At 41.6% G+C, this 22,701-nt stretch overlaps 1 protein-coding gene across 6 annotated transcripts in view; it reads right to left on the reverse strand.

The window, feature by feature from the left end:
* Dlgap1 (DLG associated protein 1) overlaps positions 1-22,701 on the reverse strand; it is a 791,676-nt gene that overhangs the window by 487,428 nt on the left and 281,547 nt on the right. The gene's annotated exons all lie outside the window — the stretch shown is intronic.

The raw sequence follows: 22,701 nt of genomic DNA on the forward strand, positions 1-22,701 counted from the left end.
CTCTGTAGACCAGGCTGGTCTCGAACTCACAGAGATCCGCCTGCCTCTGCCTCCTGAGTGCTGGGATTAAAGGCGTGAATGGATTTTCTTGAAGACCATATACGACTAGCCAGAACTAATAAGCAACACAAACATTAGGTCTAGCTGGTGGTCAGATGTCATAGTTTAAGTACAGCAGCCAGTAAACAGAAGTGGCCGAGAGGGAAGGACCTGGAGGGATAGTATGTAAGGCAGAAGATTAGTCGCTACAGATACAGGATGCAGAAACATAAGTCTGAGATTCATTCACTCACTGAAAAAATTAAAAGCTTGCACATAGTACTAGGCATTTCGTTGGTCATGGGAGGCTCACAGACTAGGGAAAGTGGGTGACAGATACACATCTAGATAACTGTAATACATAGTTGAGCATGCTTGAAATATGTGACAGAACTTCTGAAGTATTGAGAAAGGACATGCAGCCTATCCCAGGGATAAGAGGGGCAACCACGGGGGAACCCAGGGAGAATGGATGCCTGAGCCAAGTCCTATCAGACGCAGAGAAAATCGTCATAGGAAAAGGGCGTTCTAGTACTAGGGACAGAAGGATAATTTCCCCTTGCATCACTGTGGATTGCTGAGATCCACACAGGCCTGGTATCTAGCTGCGCATACAGGGCTGGGGATAGTGGAGTCTGGAGAGTCAGCTTTACATACACATGGTTGGCCAGGAGAGTGTACTAACCCCAGCAGAGCTGAGCAGTGGACAACAATAAACCCATCAGTCCAGACATGAAATAGTTTAGGACATGGGGCGTAAGTTCCCATCACAGGGATGTTGAAGAAAGTGCTAAAACCAAAGAATCTAGAACAGTGAGAGTAGATGCCGACCACCACATTTCTTGGCCACGGATTGCTTTGCTGTTCTGGAAGCCTTCATCTGGAACCAACAACCATTCCAAAGCAGAGCGGCCACAGGGCGAATGCTTACAGACCTCTACCCAGCCAGTGTGACTGTGGTCACATGATTGGGACCACAGAGGACAGGGGACAGGCGTCAGCAATGAAGGAAATGAGGACACAAGCTGGAGTTGGCAGGGGTTGATGAGGGAGGCAGTTTTCTGACCTAGTTCTGGCTTTCATTTTTGTTTTCCTCTGTGGAAGGAATCAATCCCAGCACAGCTGGTCCCGGCTCATGGATGGAAGTTTGCTATCCCAGGCACCTGGCTGGCGAAGCCCGTGTCGAGCAGGGACACAGCCGTAGTTCTGTGAAGTGAATCCTCTCTTGGGTCAGGTTGGAAAAGCATATTGCAAAATAAATAAAAGCCCCAGCGAAGATGGAGAGAATGGATCTCTCTACCATTATTAAACACTCTGTCTCTGCGATGACTTTGTAGTGCCCCTAAGCGTAGCAGGAGGGACCTCAACATTGTACAAACTCATTTACTCAGTGATACAAGGACGATGTCCATGCTCACGATCCATCCCAGAGTTAACCTGTTAGATACCACGCACAAATGCACCATTTAAAGATATGGCACGGTGCACTTGTAACATCCTTTACCTATTTGCTTTAATTACACAGATGTCCAAATGGAGCAGTGTCTACATGTGCATGTATGTGTTGTAGATAAGTAGATATTTACATGTCTCTTTCCATACAGTTGATTATTCCTCTAGTTCTAACATAAGGATGAAATGTTGAGCATCTTTGAGAAAATCATAGATGCTTTAAAACCCTACAGTGGATTTGCCTATGACTTGTCACCGTCTTCTGTCCCTTCCCAGCACGAGCCCTTTTACTCTACAAGGGGTTACATGTGGTACTGAACCATCTTCAAAAACTCGAAATCTCAGAAACCCAGATATGTAACTATCAAAGCAACGTTTCAAAGGCAACTTCTGGAAAGGATAAAGCCTCTCAAGGGAGCTGGCCCAGATTGATGCCATCCTCCTCCTTTGAGGGAAATGGGAACATCCTTTGAGAAAGAGCCCAAAGTGGCATGCCAAGACCTCCAGAAAATGCATTCTGTGACTCCCATTCTTTCTACACTTAGAGCACTAGCCTGCCCATTCTGCCTTAAGGATAGAAATTGGCATGCCAATCGTTTTGGATTCATGGTGATCTGGTTCAGAATACTGCAGTTTCCACAGGAGTTTCTAAGGAATAATTTTCAAAGAGCTAGAGAAAGCCATCAAAGTGGCATCGATTAACAAGATGGCGACTCTGAGCAGCAGCAGGAGCATGCGACCTCATGCTTAAGGAAAGATTTGAACTTCAGAGAGAGGACAGTAGGAAAATACATTTGGAATCATTAATTGATTAGTGCATCTATGAAATAAAAGTGTCAGTCAATGTCACGGAGTACATGGAATCATCAACTAGTGAGCCACTAAATGGTTTCTCAGAATTAAACATGTTATCTGATCTCATAATGAAACATGCTGTCTAATCTCAGAATTAAACATGTTATCTAATCTCAAAATTAAACATGTTATCTAAGACACACAACTGAGTGTAACTGTGAGGATCACATATTTGTTTCAAAACCAGAAACCAGATCTTGCAATATTACTTCCTGCTAATATTTCTCCTGACATAAGAGTGAATTAAGACTTCTAAAGATAAGAGCTACACACCAGAAAAATTTAAAGCTACAGCCCCAGCTACATGTCAGTTTTCTTGGCTTATTCCATTCGAGTCTTCTTCTCACTATGAAAAGAAAGGTATAGAAAACCCATTTTCCATGCCTTAGACTATAAAGATTCCACTCATCTGTCAAGAGAAATCATTGAGTACAATAGTCTACAATAAAGCCAAGCTTTTTCAAAAGCATTTTTGAATTGGAGATAAGCCTTGTTTTTAATGGAATGTCCCTCCCTTTGTTAGCTCCATATTTTCCCTCAGGAATGCCACTGAGTTCATAGAGAGCATTGTGTGTCACTGCAGGCAATTATCTACCTCCTGTAACTGCTGATTTCACACATGAAAATATGATTACATACTTACCGTTTATATGCCATTTCCTGTTCTCTAAAAGCATTGTAAGACTCTCCAGCTATTCAAATGTGCAAAGCAGAAACAGTTGGAGAGGAATCGCCACAACTCAGGGCCGAGTACTCATAAAGGTGAGTGGGTTCTGAGAGGGCAAAGCTGGCGTGGCAATCAGGAAATGTAAGCATAATGTTGGCAAAGCCTCCAAGTAATTTTCCAAAACTTCCCTGGCCAGCCAGAGGGTGAAACACACGCTTGAGGCCATAGCCAATGATCAAGTTAGAAAAGATTCAAGACCTGACAATTTGGGACATAATGATTCTGGCTGAATTAAAATGGAACGAAGTGATGAGAAACACTAGAAAGCGCTTTGTTATTTCTTGCTCTTGCTGGTATTTTCCCCCAAATGTCCACTAATTTTCCATGGAAACACTGTACTCTGGATTCTAGAATGAATTCAGGATGAATTCCTAACATGAAGAGCCCACAGAGTGAGCGCGCATCTTTGGCTTTGGTAATGGAGTGGGGAGAAGGAGGCATCTGCCATCAATGACCATCCTTAAGCACAGGCGTGTCTCCAAAGCTAGTTAATTGATCTCTAAAGAGGGGATACAGAAATGTGACAGGTCAATTCCTGCCCATTGCCAGCTGCACAAGAAAGGAAAGCTGTCCTTTGACAGGTTCCACAAATGGGGAATTGTCAGCGTGCTCTCTGTAGATGAAAGTAGGGGAACTGTCAGCATGGTATCTGTAGGTGAAGGTAGGGGAAAACTGTTAGAGAATCTGAGTTGAAGGGGAGCCCATAGAAAGCTTCGGATTCACAAGTACACATACACGAATACACAAGTCCAAATACATAAAGTCCACATAGACAAGCTTGCAAGTGCCAAACACACATACACACACACACCCATACCATGGGGTGGGCAAGAACTAGCTATCAGGAACACCACAAATGACAGTCTCATTGTTCTCTCTCTTTACTTTATTTTTAAATAATAGTAATAATAAAGCTATTATTATTATTATTTTTGGTTTTTTTGAGACAGGGTTTCTCTGTAGCTTTAGAGCCTGTCCTGGAACTAACTCTTGTAGACCAGGCTGGCCTTGAACTCACAGAGATCTGGGATTAAAGGCATGCACCACCACTGCCTGGCTCATTATTCTGTCTCTTATATGCTTTAACACATATGATCATTCTGTTTCACACTGGGCATTTCATCATCATTCATGAACATGATGATGGTGGAAAACTGTGTTGTCCGGGCATGAGAGTCACCACCCATGGCTCCCACCCTGCTCATAGGTGAGTCTGTGTTCTAGCAGACAGCATCCCCTGGGACAAGCAGGAGAGGAACCAACTTCCCAGAGCCTTCTAGACCACTAAGGTAAGAAGGGCAGACAGGAGGCACCGGATGATTTAAGTTTGCTTGAACAGCTTCATCTGAGCACGGCGCCAGGAGTCAGTGAGGGTGCTGATTTCCTCAGGGACATGGGCTCAGTTCTATGGAGTCCAGTACCAGCTCCTACAGTGATTGCTTGTCTTCCTAAAATAGCTCTTTATGGTATAACAAACACATCTATTAAATAACCTTTGAAATCTTTTGACTAGTAGATCAGTGATTTGACATTCGCAAGCTATAAAGAGTACTGTCTTGAACTATTTTTCGAATAGCTAAATAGGACCTTCTGGGCCTCGCTTAAAGGTTGGTCAAAATGCTTTATCACAGTTTTTTTTTCTCCCTGAGAAATATGGTAGTACACACACTCAATTGTCTAATGACTGTGTCCAAACTTTCTCAAGCACCGTGACTTTAAGTCTCAGAGGGCTTCAGTTTCCTAACAGGAGCGACGACTCTCATTACTTGTTCATGTTATTAATGAAGCTACATGCACTCTCAAGAACGGTCCCAGTTACAGAACCCATGCCTATCTCCTAGTTGTCACATCGCCGACACACGTACATCCATGTCACCCTAACTTAGAAGCACAGAAACACAGTATCTGGGATAAAGCTTATTCACTGATATGGGACTGAACACACAATGACTTCATTCACGAAGTTAGAAGAGAATTCTTAAAGAGTATAAATACGTATTAAAATCTCTGCCATTTCAATAATTTTGTGACACCTATATTTTCTCTCTCTCTTTCCCTCTCTCTCTCTACACACACACACACACACACACACACACACGCACGCACGCACGCACGCACGCACGCACCTGATAAATCAGAAACTAGAAAAGGCAGCGGGGACCTGCAGACTCTGTTCCTGCCCTGGAAAAGCACATTCCAGCAAAGAGCAGTACGACTCCTTCCTATCAGTCAAGCACACACAAAACCCAAGTGTGGACTAGTCATGACTCAGCACGTGTCAGGGATGGGCTACAGAAGACATAGCGGCCAAGGAAGCTAGCTCTGACATTGACAGAAGGCTAGATGGAGGATATAAGGGGCAAGAAGAAGAAGACCTGAGGGTATCTAGCAGGAGTAGCAAGGAGTTGGCCTGTTCTAAAAACTCGAAGGGAGCCCCTCATGGTAGCTGTGCAGGGCCAGGGCCAGGATGGTGGGACAAGGTGGTGAAGGGCAGTTTTGGAGAAGGTTTTACTGAAGGGGATACCTAAATACAAATTAATTTTCCAAGCCACTAATATATGCAGTACCAGTAATTACCATCAATAGTCATAACTATATTCTTATGTATCTCTTCAGAAGCCCATTACTGATATAATCAAGGTACTTATACCCCAGGGAAAAGGCAGTCATTTGACTTTCTGAAGAAAGAAACAATAGGCCCTTATTTTTTCCTAGTTAAACCAGCTTCAGAAAGGAAAGTGTGTGTGTGTGTGTGTGTAATTACTAAATGTTATGAGAATATAGTCAAGCAGTGTCTGTACTCCTTGTACTCATGTCATTCAGGCTACCACAATCATGACAATAATTTTGTTTCACATAGTATAATGGCTAATTTTATGTCAACTTGATATAAGCTAGAGTCATCAGAGAGGAGGGAACCTCAACCGACAAAGAACCTCTCCATAAGATTAGGCTATAGGCAAGCCTGGAGTGTATTTTCTTAACTAGTGATGTCTCTGTACACCCCAGGCCACTGTGAGTGGCAACACCCATGGGTAGGTGGTCCTGGTTTCTAAAGAAAAGCAAGCTGAGCAAGTGATACGGAACAATGCAGTAAGCAGCTCCCCGCCAGGGCCTGGGCATCAGCTCCTGCCTCTAGGTTCTAACCATTCTGAATTCCTGATCTATCTTCCTTCAGTGATGAACAGTGATGATGAAGCTTACGACAAATAAAACTTTCCCTCCCAAAGTTGCTTTGGTCATGGAGTTTCATCACAGCAATGATCACCCTAAATAGGACAGATTCAGTACCAGGAGTGGTCCTGCTGTAGCAGATCTGACCGTGCTGCTTTTGGGGGGGAGGACTTTGGAACTTTGGGCTAGAAAACCATTGGGTGTTGAGAGCTGATAAAATAGCGGTGATTAAGAAGAGACTAGTGCTGTTGAGGTGAAATCTGGGAAGTGTTTTCTCGGTTTCAGCACACAGAAGTTACGTACCAGAAGTAGCCAAGGTTAGACCTCTCGCTGGCATCTGAACTCCATAATGTACGAGTACGAATCTCATAGGTGATGCTAGTTTTGAAGGCATGGAAGGGTATAGCCCAGGCTGGCCTAGAACTTCTGATCCTCCTGCCTCTACCATGAGATGACCACCAAGAATGGTAGCAGTGGTGGAGAAAAGCTGGACTGAGCTGGCCTGAAGGAAACTGTGTGTACCGGAGATGGTGGTGTCAAAGAAGTGACACAAGCCCCTTGGGGGAATACAGATAATGATGGTAATAACCAGATAGTTGATATTAAATTATTTATACTGCTGGAGGTTTTTTTTTTGTTTTGTTTTTTTTGGTTTTTCGAGACAGGGTTTCCCTGTAGCTTTGGTGCCTGTCCTGAAACTAGCTCTTGTAGACCAGGCTGGCCTCGAACTCACAGAGATCCGCCTTCCTCTGCCTCCCGAGTGTTGGGATTAAAGGCGTGCGCCACCACCGCCCGGCTACTGCTGGAGTTTTGTTTGGTTTTGTTTAGATAGTGACTGTGCCCTGGTTGTTCCCTCTTGAAAAAAGGAAGTATTTATTTTTGATTTTACAGGACTCAACAGTTGAGCGACTTTAAACTTAAAAATAAAAAGGGTTTTGGAGCTTTACAGAGCCTTTGTATTTTAAAAGAGAACAGATATTTTTAAGATATAACGTTTAAAGTGTTTGAATTTGTAACGCTGTGGAAGGTTTTAAGTTTGCAAGATGTTTTAATGCTGTGATGTCTTTATTAATGTGTGATCTTGGAGAAGAACGAGAAAGGGACGGTTGTGGCTTAACAGTGATGGGTTTTACATGCTAATCTGACAGGCCGTGCTTGCTAATTTTATGTTAGCTCGACAAAGGCTGGAGCTACTGTGAGGTGAGCCTCAACTAAGAAAATGCCTTCCTAAGATGGGGCTGTAGACAACCCTGCAGGGTATTTTCTTAATCAGTGATTGACATGAGAGGGCCTAGCCCATTGTGGATGGCGTCATTCCTGGAAAAGTAATCTTGGGTTCTATAAGAAAGCAGTCTGAAAGTCGGGCGGTGGTGGCGCACGCCTTTAATCCCAGCACTCGGGAGGCAGAGGCAGGCAGATCTCTGTGAGTTCGAGGCCAGTCTGGTCTACAAGAGCTAGTTCCAGGACAGGCTCCAAAGCTACGGAGAAACTCTGTTTTAAACCCCCTGTTCCCCCGAAAAGAAAGCAGGCTGAGTAAGTCATGAACAAATCGGTAAGCAGCTCTCCTTCACGGCCCCTGAATTGGCTCCTGACTTGTGGCTCCTGCCCTGCGTGATTCCTGTCCTGACCATCTTTGATGATGAACAGTGATTGTGTGGCATAAGCCAAGTAAGCCTGTACTCTGGAGGTTGCTTTAGTCATGGTATTTTGTCACAGCAATAGTGACCCTGGCTAGTAAGCCTGTACTCTGGAGGTTGCTTTAGTCACGGTATTTTGTCACAGCAATAGTGACCCTGGCTAGGATGCATGATGAATGTATTAGGAAATAAATGAAATAAAGACACACACATGAACTGCAATATTTGGGAGCACAGATGGACAGACATTTTTTTCAAAATGTCAGACAATGATTTAGTCTTTCTTGGCAGCACTGTGTCTGCTGCCACCACTTTTCTTAGCCTTCTTCAGATAAAACAAAGAGCCACAGACGACATGATGCTCTGTGGTGCACTTAATAATTATTCTTTATTAATAAAAAAAAACCCACCGGGAGTCAGATACCAAGGTAAGAACCTGACTGATCAGAGAAATAACCAGTGACCTGCCATCTCTGCTCTTCCTCTATCTAAATGGCTGAGAACCCTGGTAAGTCCTACTTTACTACTTCTCAGACCTCCAAAAGCTCTATGGTTAATGTTGGTCAGCTAGTGGCTAGCTCTGCCCTCTGATTCAAAGCAAGCTTTATCGTCGGAATGCACTCAAATGATCACACAACACACTCGGTGTGGAAACACTTGTTCATCCTTCATATGGCCTTGGCTTCAACTGCCCAGCACCACAAATAAATAACATCAAAACCAAAAAAACCTGAAGAGCAAAAAAAAAAAAAAAAAAAAAAAACTACAACACAAAAGAGCAAGTGTGTCTGTGCCTTAGGAAACTTCATCTATGACAACAGGAGAAAGGCGACATTTGCTGTTGACCTCTGCTTTATGGGAACAGAAGCGAATACAAAACAGTTCCTAAATGAACAATTCTGATAATGACATAAAGCAGATTTCCAAGATGTAGTCAAGAAATGAGCACAGTGAACCCTCCAGGACTGCACCGGCTAGCTATTCTAATACTACACTAGCCACAGGCTCATTGTTAAATGGTATTCAAAGTTCACCCTCCAGGACTGCACCGGCAAGCTAGTCTAATACCACACTAGCCACAGGTTCATTGTTAAATGGTATTGTGAAAAATAATATAAACAAACAAATGAATAAAACCCCCCCAAACAGCCCACAGCTATCTCTACTGATGCTATACACATGATATAGAAATATTTTCAAATATTTTATTTTTAAAATATCATGTTACTATTTCTGACATGAGGTAGCAAGTTGGTCCAGATGACGCAAAACTCTCATCCAAATCTAAAATTCTAAGGCTCCAAAACGTAAATGATAATATAATCAATAATACCTGTCAGCACTTCAAAAGCAGCTAAAAATGAACTTTATGCTTTCTTTTTCCCGATTTACCAATTTTTTTGGTAGATTTTAGAATGCTGATTCTTGAAACCTGGCAATAACTATTTCCTAGGCACTTTGTAATTGCTTTCTTTTAATTAAGTATGAATTGGTACAGCATGTAAAATCTGAAAAGTAAAAAAGGATGCTTTAGGCAACTCATATGTTTTAAAATTAAAATGACTCAACTAGCATTAAGCCATAGTTTACTTTTACACGGCAGCCAGTGAATAGCTTGATTGAGAACTCACACAGTGCTATCAGTAAGTACACATCCATTATACCTATCAGTATATATACCTACTATAGATCAAAAAACATACTTGATATGTAATAGGCTGTATGTGCTCATTCATTAACTGAGTGTCTGAACAGAAAGTGCCTGGGTTGAAAATCTCGGTCTTCCATTTACTAGCTATGTGAACTTGGGAAGACGTTACTGAATCTTTCTGTGTCTTCTTTGCTGATTAGTAAATTCGGAATGCAAAATAGTACTATATGAAGTATTATAAGAATACAGTTTGCCAGGCAGTTGTGGCAGATGCGTTTTATCCCAGCACTCAGGAGGCAGAGACAGGCGGATCTCTATGAGTTCAAGGCCATCTTGGTCTACAGAGCAAGTTCCAGGACAGGTTCCAAAGCTACAAAAAAACCCTGTCCCCAAACCCCCCCCCCCCAAGAAATTAAAAAATAAAAAATAATAAAATAAAAAAATTCGCTGTTACTTACAAAACACTGCCTCTTCCATTGTCAAATTCTACAAAAGGTAATGTTCGTAACATTATTTTCATTTGCACCTTCTCTTTACTAGGTAGGTATATTTAAGTAGAAATATCGTGTGATCTAGGGCGGAAAAGATCTCCTGCCAAATAATGGTGTACTACTGATTACTAGATAAGGCAGAATTCTTTTAATATTCTACCAGAAGGCTTCTTGCATTCAAAACAGAAAAGAAAAACAAAACAAAATGAAAAGGTTTGGATAAGTAAAGCAAGTTGCTTCATCTGTTCTGGAAATAGTCACTGGGATGGTGAGGGTGACACACGTTTGCAAAACACTGAAAATAAAAATAGAAGTAAAAATTCCTGAAGTTTTCAATTGTTTTGATAATCAGTTTAAACAGATGCAGTATTCAGTGTGTGTATTCTACACTTATTGAGCATTTACTAGGTCCCAGGTCTTGAGAAACTGTGTTTCAGATGTCACTTAGACAGGAAACTCCTATCACAGAGGTGAGCCACACCTCCCTCATCCGGAACACGGGGGTGGAAACTTCAACAAGACCTTGAGAGACAGATGAGAGTCAGATGAGCCCAGCTATAGATCCTGTGGTGATATCCAAGCCTTGGAGAGAAGACCTTGACTAGAGGTCATAAACCCGTGAAGGGTTTCCCTCGGCAGGTGGCCTATGAAGCTGACCTGATATTAAGTAACTAGGGATATTAAGTAACAACCCACGCTGTGGAGAGGGTAGCTTCTGAGACTGAGGGAACCTGACAAGCTCTTGAGGGCGACACAGATATTAATTACTTCCACCCAGGAGGTGCCAAGCTCGCAACAGATCCAAATCCAAGAAACACTCACCTTACACCTATCAGAACTACTTAGTAAACGGAATCCAGCCACGCGCTTCCCTTGCCATCTCACTAAAAGGCTTCAATAAATGATTTCCACCAGGGATAACTGATTGACCCTTTCATAGACCATTGTGATCTACCCAGGCTGAGCTCTTGAGCTGGTCATCATTGCTTTTCATGCTCAAAGAGTCTTGTGACATACTGCTTGGGTTTTAGAGTTAAACTTACCTAGTTAGGTTACCTTTAAAAAATTCTCAAGACCAATTTTCACATCTGTAAAACAGGAATGACAACAACATCTACTGTCTGAAACTGTCAAAAGACGAAGAGAGATGGAACACTTAGCATAGTGTCTGGCACATAGGAATTGGGTAAGTACTACAGTTATAGAAACATCATCCCACTACTGGGCATACATATTAAAGGAAACAATTATGTTCAGAAGATATATGTACACATGTTCACTGCAGCTCGATTCCCGATAGGTGACAAATGAAAATAACGTAAGAGTTTATCAATTAATGAATACATTGCATTGTGGTACTTGCACTTGATAGAATATCATCCATTCATAAAAATATTAAACCATGTTACTTGTGACAGTTGGGATGATAGAGACGTATGGACAGCAGGGGAAGAGGCACAGAAAGAGATCCACAGGATCTTGCCCATATATGCAACGTATTGATGTTGATCTCAGAGCTGCAAAGAGGGGGTGAGTTGGGGGAAGAGGTTGATCACCAGGCCCTAAATTACAACCAGATGGAAACAAAGGGCTCTAGGTATCACCTCACAGAACAGCGATGACAGAAAATAATTACTTGCTGCACATTTAAAAAAAATCTAGAAGGATTTAAAATAATTTTACCACAAACATGACAGGTGGCTGAAAATGTAAGTGCGATTAACCTATTTAGACATTACCCAATGTGTGCATATATCACATGCTGCCTGGGACCCCAGATGTATGCTCCGCTTCTCTATTTCAGTGCACTAGTTAAAATTAAAATGCTGTGTCTGCAGTGGTGTTTGGGAGAGATTAGTACAAAGACAGCTTGCAAAGGATGCTGCGGAGAGAGCCTGCCACGGGGAGGCGCAGGAAAGGATACAGTCCGGAGGTGGAGGGAGGATCCGAAAGGGCCAGAAAACATAAAAAGGCCCAGCAAGGGACCTGAGAAGAAGGTAAAACTGAAATAAGGGGTAAGTCATTGGTGATCACCAAGATTCCAACAGCGAATCATCAACAGTCTGAAACAGGCAGGTCAGGAAGTTGGTGAAACCAAGGTTTGCAATTTGTAATCACACAATCTTAGAAGATAGATGCCGCGTTTGAAAGACAGAAGTTTTCAAGCTTAAAATTAGGAAAAGATCATTTAATTAAATTCCCTAGTTTCTGGGTTGGGGGATAGCCCTGAGACAGAACACTTACGGTACTAGGCTCAATCCTTAACACACCAATAAGACAAAATGAAAATCCCCACTCTGATTCTGAAACTTGCTTTTCAGCCTCCAAGCTCAGAAAAGCCTCTATTCCACAAAAATACTCCATCCCTATGCATCCTTGTATCCACCCAGTTAAATCCACTTCCTGTCACCAACAGGGTGATCTCGACCAGAGGTCAGGACTCAACTATCTTTTCTGATTAACCATCTGCCTTGTGAGGTGGGGAGCTAGACCAGGTATTGCCTTCCTTTTCATGTCCCATTAGGACTCAGGACTTCAGCCTTCCTGCCCAAAGCACCTATTCCACATTACAATTTAAAAAATTTTCCACAGCTAATTGGGAATGGAAATAACCCAATGTCCTTTTACTGCCAAATGGATGATGAAAATGTGGTCGTATACACAGTGGAATACTATCCAGCTGTAAAAAAAAAAATAAAATCTGGAGATAAATGGATGGAACTAACAAAAATACTGAAAGGAGGAGATCAATACAGAAGGAGAGGGAGGAGGAAGGGGGAAAACATCACTAAAGATGCTTGAAAAGACCATGAGAAAACATATTGTTTCTTATTTACCAAAAATTACATATAATACATAGAAGTCTAAACATATGTATATCTTAAAATGGGTTATGCCATTTGAGCTGATAATGTTCCCTCCCAAGAGACTAGTTTAAAGAACTCTAGTAACAACCACAAGAAATCACCAGGGCTGACCAAGAGATTCGTAGAACAATATAGGCTACTGCTGCTGACTTTCGCTTCCTTCTAGAAGGTCTGAAGGTAAGTCCTTAATGCTAAAGACACCATGTGCTTCATACACAAGACTTAGAGGAGTTGAGCTGGATATGATGTGAAAGCCTCCTCCCAGAGAATTAATATTTGTCATCCAGACAGGTTCAATGCAAGGAAGAAAAAAAGTAACCAACAGCTATACTCAGCTATGATGGCTATGAACCCCAACAAATACCAGCATGGTAAGGTAACCCCAATGTTGCAATAGTGGTAACCACTATCTTGGCTGTAAACAATAACTATATAATTGGACTTAAAATCCATCACCGGAAGATCATGCCTGAAGCTGGAAACCTGGTGAACTTAAGTTATGGATTTTAGAGGAAACCCTACTGCCATCACTTTATCAGTCAGGCAAAGGATTATAGAGACCCAAGGACAGCTGAAAGAAAATGAATTATTCAGCCCCAAGAATGACTCTGACTGGGTAATAGTCACAATTAAAGAAAAGTGGCCATCTATTTAATAGGGAGTGAAGAAGGGGCCGTGAAAGAGTTTGAAGGGAGGAAATTAAAGAAGGGAATAACATAATAATATTTTAATTAAGAAAAAAATCTCCATGGCTAGAAACAAGTTTGAGTGAAAATAATGATAATATATTAGTGACTTTAAAGTCCCCAAAGGATATGTTTTCAGAATTTTCATACCACTGCACGTGTTGTTTACTGATAATGTTTCTTGAACAAAAATGGTTCAAAATGTTTGAAATCTTTCTCAAACCCCTCATAAAATACTTTCTTATGACTAACACTGGAGTTTGTTGATCCCCAACGGATATTTAACTGAATGCCTAATTAAACCCCACCGTATGCTGCAGGTCGAAGCTCTTGCGTTTCTTATTACTTAACCCAAGAAGTCTGATTAGGAAAGGGGCCTTGCCAGAGTAATGGGTGTTTCCTAGGTGACATAATTAAAGGGAGAATACTGCTGAAAACACGTGTGCCACTGGCAATATGCTGTCCTTGTCAGTACACGCGACACCTTTGTGTCGTGCAAAGCAGCCCAGCTCTTAAATGAGGACTCTTTTGTGGGTCTGGCTGGACTCCCTCAGCAGCATCACCATCGTCACTATCTACAATCTGTAGGCACAAACCCCAAACCTCACACGGACATTCAATAGTGCAGCCGCTGACTCCTACCCTGTGTCTAGTTTACTTTTTATGGCTTTAATAAGCATTGTGACAAACACAACTTAGCGTGGACGGGGCTTATTTTAGCTGACTGGTTATACTCCATCATCAGGAGACTTCATGGCAGGGCCCTGGGGGCAGGAACTGAAGAAGAAACTGTGGAGACATGCTGCTTACTGGCTTGCTTCCTCTATCCCTGCTCAGCCAGCTTTCTTATAAAACACAGAAGCACTTCCCTAGGCTTGGCTCTCTTATATCAATCATAAATTAAGGCTAGCCTTATCTACACAGGGAGTTGAAGGACAGTCAGGACAGACAGAAACTGTCTAAAAAAGTTTTCAGTTATTTAAAATGTCAGGGATATGTGATGGAGGAAGGTCATTGGCTAATAAAAAAACTGTCTTGGCCCATTTGATAGGCCAGCTTTAGGTGGATGGAGTAAACAGAACAGAATGCTGGGAGGAAGAGGAAGTGAGCTCAGACTTGTTAGCTCTCCTCTCTGGGGCAGACACGATGAAGCTCTGACCCAGCAAGGATGTAGGCTAGAATCTTCCTGGTAAGCACACCTCATGGTGCTACACAGATTATTAGAAATGGGTTAAGAGGCTGAAACTAATGGGCCAGGCAGTGTGTGTCGTTATTTTGGGGCATAAGCTAGCCAGGGGCCGGGAGCCGGGCTGTGGGAAGAGGCCCACAGCTCCTTCAATAGATATGGACCCTGCAAATTTTAAAGTTTTGTCCAAATTGTATGTTATTTGATTTTCAGATCCCTGATTGCATTGGAAAGGTAAAAAAAATATGCCAGTGCTTAAGTTAGTTATTTAGCATAGTAACACCATTTCTCCAAATTTAGCTTTTAATGAATATGATCTGTTTAGAGTGTGTGTGTGTGGGGGGGGAATCTTAGCATATGCTGAGGCTACACAAAAATGAAATAAATTCTGCAAGCAAACCTGTTTTCTTTCTTCTAATTATCCTTGGCAAGTTGCATCCATTGTATGCAATGAACCTGGCTTTTGTGCATCCTCACAGCTAAGTAAACACCTATAAGCACTGAACTGCAATATGCTCCACTATAGTTTATTTAAAAACAAATTATCGAGTCATATAATATAATGCCTTTATATATCATGAATACTTGGTAGAGTGGAAAAGCTGCTCTAGTAGGAAATATCTGGTTGTTAAGCTAAATAATAATTTGATTTACACCACACATTATTATATCTGTCATCTTCTAATGATCTATCTCTCTCATGTGATTTATTTATCATTTATTCGTCTGTGGATCATCTATATTTCTAGCCATCAACTGCCTATCTATCCATAGTCTGCCTATCATCTATCTTTATCCCATAAACCTTGAGGCATCCTCATCAGCAGGATTTTCATATTGATGTCCAAGACATGACAAGCAAAACACACAACGTCCCACAATTAGATTTTCCTTTCTTACAGTTGTCTGAGTGAATCAATCCCTTCATAAAGCATGGAGGTTTTCAGCTTCTAAACTGTTTCTGACATAAAAAGAGACAGATTACTAAACAGTAAGATCTATTTTTAAACATTCACTTACAGCAAATTCATAGGATATCGAAATGGCAAACAATCCCAAGAGGATGAAATCCTGAGCTCAGGTTGAAATCTCACACCAAAGTTTCATTGGCTGCATATTATGTAGACCACTCTGAACTTCTGATGACGAATATTGGGGTTAACCAATGTCAGAGTGACAATTCAGCCTCAAGAACATCAGAAAAACAGAAACGCATTCAATGCGAGCATGAATGTTTTAGCAAATGAATCTTCTATTGACCAAATTTGATTTCCTCTGCTTCTAGAGATGGAGCTGCATCTGGCAAATTGGCTACGAAAATGAACTTTTTATTTTGAGAAATAGAAAAGAAACAACGTCGCGTATACTGCAATCGGATCTCAGCGCCAAGCACAGGAACATTCGTTTAGGATGATTCTCTGTATTTGTAGAATCTCTAGATTAGTTTTTCCCAAAGGTGTGAATAGATTACAAGTGAGAACACAGGATATGATTTGCATACTTAATACTCATAGATGAAGGAGTTGTTTGTTTTTTTTTGGAGAGTGGACCGAGGGGAATCTAGTGTCACTTTTAAGTAGCTGTTTGGTCTGGAATTTGCTACGCAGTCCTGGCTGTCGTTGGACTCCTAATCTTTCTGGCTTGGCCCCGCAAGTGTGGGAACAGCACCTCCATGTCCCACCTAAGGACTGCCTCTTGAGGTACAGGGCATGACTTTCTTCCTAAGCTCACTAGCAGTGAACAGTCAGACATCCTTTCCAGATAAAAACACACACAGAGTTTTCCTTTTAGCCTTTCAAGACTCACATGCCTGAATTATCGATGCATGTTTTATAAGCTGTGTTCATCTTTTCAAGTCTCTAGCAAAACTGGCCTTAGATCCTAAAACCTTACTTTGAGTTTATAAAAGTTTTGAGATCTGAACAGGCTGTTAGAACCACCCATGCTCAGTTCCAAGTAACCTCCGAGTTTTATTTTTTTCTATATGATCCCTGGTTTTCAAAACAACCTTAGATGTAATAAATACTAATCAAAATTATAATAGTAATCATAAAGAACTCAATTTACAGATAGAGATATTTATGTATGCAAAGTTCTTTGGAATACTTTCTAAGGTTAGCCATCTGCTAAGTGAAAAAGTTGGGTGTTGAACTTAGGTCTTTCTTTATCCTAAACCTTGCCTTTTATACTGTATTTCCAACCGTGTGTAGGTCATAGATTGTTTCATACTGCAGAATCTGACTTTCAGTAACACTGTATAAGCTCTGTACCCTGATATTGAAGATGGGCACTGGAATGAATCAAGGTTTTTATCCTAAGCTGTCTTCCCTGTACCTCCTCCTCTCTCTTCCTTTTTCTTTACTAAAAAATAAAAAGGTTTTTATTTCATGTGTTTTGCTGGCATGCATGTCTATGTGCCATGTGCATGCCTAGGGCCCTCAGAGGCCAGAAGAGGGCATTGAATCCCTGTAAATGGACTTACAGGTACTTGTGAGCTGACACAGGTTCTGGGAACTAAACAGCAAGTATCTTGGAAGAGAAGCCAATGCTCTTAATTACAGAGCTACCTCTCCAGACCACTCTCCTCTTCTATCTTAAAACTGTGCATGTGTGTGTGCACGCATTCATTTGTATTATGTGTGCATGTGCTATGTCAATGTGTATGTGTTGTGATCTGTCTCTTTCTGTGTTTATGTGTTTGTCTCTGTCTATTTCTCTGTTTCTTTTTCTGTGTATGAGTGTATGTTTATGTATGTTGTGTGTCTGTCTCTCTCTCTATGTGTTATGTCTCTCTCTGTGTGTATGTTTGTTATGCCTGCGTTTATTTGTATGTGCGTCAGTCTGCACTCTCTCTGAGAGTGTCTGTCTGTCTCTCTCTATGAGTATCTGTATTTGTCTCTTTGTGTATATGTCTGCGCCCCCCCCCCATATGTAGTTGGGCATCCATGAAGAGCTTCCTAGAATTTTTTTGTCTTTATATGCAATCTCACTGTAAAAGTTGGGATTATAGACATGGGCTAATGTGTCCAGCTTTGTAATGGTTGTGTGGATTTGAACTCCCCCTCATGTTTATGTGGAAGGTATTTTACTCACTGGGGTGTCCCCCAGTGCTGCCCTAAACCCAACTTTTCCTAATTGAGTGAACAAGTCTAGGACTCAGTCAGGTAAACGCACTCGTGAAATAACAAAGCTGAAGTTAGTATTTTATGCTTTAATTAACTTTTAATCTTTAATATGAGGGATGCTATAAAATAAAAAGAAATTGGTAATTCTTCCACTACTAAAATGAATTATGAAATACATTTTTAAAGATACATTCTCAAGGATTCATCTTCATCATCCACTATGGTTAATTATGATAATATATAATTGTAAGCATTTTTAACTTTAGTTGAAATTATTTCCAATTAAATTATTGGGTGTATTTTCAAGTTTAATACACAGCAGAATATATAGGAGCAAAAATATGTGGAATTTTGGTTTTAAAACAAACAAAATGAATTCACACCGAGCTTTGAAAGTAGGCACTGAACCCACTCTCTGGAATAAATCAAAGAGTAGGCAGAAAACAGACAGTACGAACATCTATTTTAGCAAGCAAAGTGGAATAAATTTACCAAGCCAATCACGGTATGAAAAATGCAGCTGAAGATGCAGAGAGAAAACATGCAATGTTGATCATGAACACATTTCAATGCACGAGACCAGAAAGCGCTTTTGTACTCGGTGTGAATAAACAGTCAGACCACGCTGCAGCTGCAGCATCTAAACTCGAGGAAGGCCCGTTTACAAAGGGATTTATTAAATTGGTGTGATTTCCCAGTTTCACACATCCAGTGTCTCTTTCATAAAGTAGAATGTACAATTTATCTTGATAAAAATGACATTGCTCTCATTTTATTCAATCAGATAGCAAAATGTCCTTTGTGAGAGCTGTGCTTATAAAAGAGCACAGTGCTAGGATGCCCAGCAGTTCAGGCTCTGAATAGACACAGCTCGTCCTCTGTTATGAAGCCCTCTGTGTCGAGTATTCTTTGTAAAGAAGGTTCCATGCAAAGGAAATCCGTCTCTCTCTGTATAATATGTCACAGAGATTTCTTTGTGAGAAGTCACTTGTTGCTAAATCCATCCATCTATCCATCATTCATCTAACCATCCACCAATCCATCCATTCATTTCTCCATCCATCCATCTACCCATCCATCTACCCACCCATCCATCCATCCATTGACCCATCCATCATCCGTCCGTCCGTCCGTCCGTCTGTCCGTCCATCCGTCCGTCCGTCCATCCATCTCTCCATCCATCCGTCCATCCATCTCTCCATCCATCCATCCATCCATCCATCCAGCATCCATCCATCCATCCACCCAACAAAACACCCATCCATCGACCTATCCATCTATCCATCTATCCATCGATCTATTCACCCATTCACCCACCCATCCATCCACCCATTGACCCATCCATCTAACATCCATCGATCCATCCATTGACCCATCCATTGACCCATCCATCTACCATCCATCCATCCATCTACCCAACCATCAATCCATCCATCCACCCACCCATTGACTCATCCATCCATCCATCCCCCCACCAAACCACCCATCCATCGACCTATCCATCTACCCATCAATCCCTTCATTCATCCACCCACCCACCCACCCATCCATTGATCCATCTATCCATCCATCCACCATCCATCCAATATTTATAAACCTCCACAGTCTCTAATGAAATAATGGAAAGAAAATATATCTGAAAACTTAGTATTCAAAATTTCATATTAAAATCTTATTTAAGGGTTGGAGCAAGGAACTGTCCCTGACAGCTACACATAGTTGCTGAAAACAGGAAAGAGGGCGAACAAACTTAGACATGGTTCTTAATGAAGGTTTCAAGCCGAAATTTCCACAAAATGATGGCAGAGTACAAAGAAAGATCAAGAGAGAAAGTGACAATACAATTCTTTAAGAAGTGACTGACCACTTGACCAAACCCACAAGACTGCGCATCTCCAATGTCATAAATGAACTGCAATGCAAGCCCACAAGGACGTACATCATGTGTACCCCTGCTGGGGTTGGTACCTCCTAAAGGGGAGAAGAGGAACTTGCAGGCACAAAGACTGGATTGTGTGAATGGGATCATATTCTGCTTTCCTGGTGATTGTAAACCTTTCAGTTAGGGGCCCTGAAGAGTGGTGACCCCAGATGACGTCCAGGTTGTCAGAATACCCTGAGATTTAAACAGCAGCCACTTTAAGGATTGGGAAATCAGGTACTTATGAAGCTATGTAGAGTGTGGGGGAATTGTTAGGGCAAAGACTTTGGGTGTGAAAGCCCAGGATCAAATAAAGACAAATCGGTTTTTAAGTAAAGTGATCTTGTGTATTTTCACTTTTGAGTCATCTTCTCACTGTGCAGCACTGGCTCCTGACCTGGAACACTCTATGTAGACCAACTTGGCTTTGAACAAGGAGACCAGGTGGAAATTAAAGGTATGCACCACCACGCCCAGCTATTAAATGTCATGCCAGTCTATGACTCAGACCCTGTCTGAAGCTAAGACAACTCTCCACGGTGAGCTGGCAAGGAAATCCATCCTCTCTTTAACTAAAACTGTAGCATGATTACTATAGTGCCATCCTGGATCATCCCATTTTTAGAGCTGTTCTCCAAGAGAGGTCTCAGGACAAACAAATTCACCTCCTCTCGGAGCTTGTTAAAAACGCACACCCATGAGCTCAGTCTGCACTGTTGTAAGCCTAGCAACCACAGACCCACATGAGAAACTGGAAGCTTGATAAACCACAGGTACTGCTTTCTAGATTAGACCATGACTGAGAGACATTCTGAGAGTAAAGGCTGGCAAACTAAGGGGCAGGTTTTACATTTCTGGCTTAGCAGTTTGGATGACAAGGAAGTGCTTAATCTGAGAATAAGATTTGAGCTAAAACCTGATATAATCAAAACTTTCACTTCGAAGAATCAGGAGTCAAGGGAAACTACAGAGCAGAAACCCAGGGAGAGGTGACTGTAAGCTCAGTAAGGGGGCAGAATTTGCCAAGTCTCAGAGTCTCCAGGGCCATTCGCTGTCTGCATCTAATATGTAGGATAAGATTCATTCTGGGGGACGGCCCTCACCATCAGTGAAGTCTTCTCAACTCTGGTTCCGTCTCCTCTTTGGGTATTGCCGCCGTGCCATCTGCCACACCTTCCCTGGCATCACTGGGATCACGGCAATAGTTGAGATGTTTGCTACTGTGTGCGTGTTATATATTTAATGACTGCTCCTTTCTAATCACAACTTCTAGTGTGTTTTCAAAGATTTATTATTTTACAGTAAAGCCATTGTTTCTATCCAACTTTATTTTATTGTTTAATATTCTAATAATAAAGAAAGGAGTTCGGAGGATGTGAGATGGCCCATTTACTGAATATGGTGGGTTGAGAGGTGTGTGTGTGTGTGTGTGTGTGTGTATGTGAGAGAGAGAGAGAGAGAGAGAGAGAGAGAGAGAGAGAGAGAAGAGAAGAGGAGAGAGAGAGAAGATACTTGTCTGTCCACTCTCCTCAAACTGAACAACATCAAGTAAGAAATTGTGAAAACACTATTATATTTTATTATTACATTATACTTTATAACTCTCCCTAAAATGCTCACCACTTTGAAACCTATAGTTTTCTTTAAAAAAAATATGATATGGTATGCCAAAATGCAAGTTTCATTTTGAACACAGATCTATTGGTAAAAGCGCATTTTGAAACAGTTCATCTTGCCTCCATGACACTCCAATAAGACTTTAAAGCGTGAAGCACTTCCTTCACTTCTCAGATGTTTCAAAATCAAGCAAAAGGGGTTTAACAAGTCACCGATTGATTGAATACTGACCTCTGGACCACTTGCTATTGCAGGCCCAGCTTTGGGAATGGGCATTTCTGCTTCCCAATGGATTTCTCTTTGCCTTTACAATGCAACTAGGTGTCCTGCCTCTTGCCTCAGGTGGTGCTAACACAGCCTTGAACTATGGGGGAGTTCGTGCTTTGGGTGACAGACGAAGAGAGTGCGTGGTCCTCCTAGTACATGCTGAAAGGCGGAAATCCTGGAAAGCATCCAAACCTCCATGGGAGACCTCTGAAAAGTCAAGTTCCCATGATTCCCAGGGAAGATTTGCCAGCCCACCCATGTTCTTACCCACGCTGATTCTCTCTCTATGCTTCTTTTTATTTCATTATTTTACTTTTTGAGACAGAATCTTACTATGTTGTCCAGTCTAGACGCAATCTTATCCTTCGATATCATGTACTAGTAAGAAGGCCCAATCTTGATTTGTGGGATCATTTTCCCAGTAAACAGGCATTTTCAAGTCCTGGTCTTTGTTGCACAAGTAACACAAACAGGAGGGTAGCTCATGAACATAGTCAGCAATACCAAACTCTTCTGATCTGCCATTACTCCCACAATGCATTTAACTTAGACATCCTCCAGCCGTTCTTTCACTCCTAACAGAGTGTTTGATGGAAGGGAGAGGATGGAGATTGAGGCACAGGTTCCAGCATTTCTACTGCTTTTCTTAGATTTAGATGACAGTGGACACACCTATGCTAATAAATGTGAATTTCTACAGCATGACAGGAAAATAGAGAGTGGATGCAATCTCATCTATTGCTTCTGTTCGACACTTAACCTTGCATCCAGTATTTCAGAGAGTCCTGAAAATCGCATTTGCCTGACCTGACAACAACGATTAACACATGGGAACTCCATCTTGGTCAAAATCTCCATAGGTAACTGCGGAGTTAAAAAACAGACTTTAAATTCAGCAGCCTATTAATAGCTCTGGAGATAAAAAGTAGAAATAGATCACACTATTGAAAGGAGAAAAGTCCTTCGCATAGTGCATCTCAGGAGGACACTGTAGAAGCCGGTTCTA

The sequence above is a fragment of the Microtus ochrogaster genome, unplaced genomic scaffold (assembly GCF_000317375.1).
Source record: "Microtus ochrogaster isolate Prairie Vole_2 unplaced genomic scaffold, MicOch1.0 UNK20, whole genome shotgun sequence".
NCBI lineage: Eukaryota > Metazoa > Chordata > Mammalia > Rodentia > Cricetidae > Microtus > Microtus ochrogaster.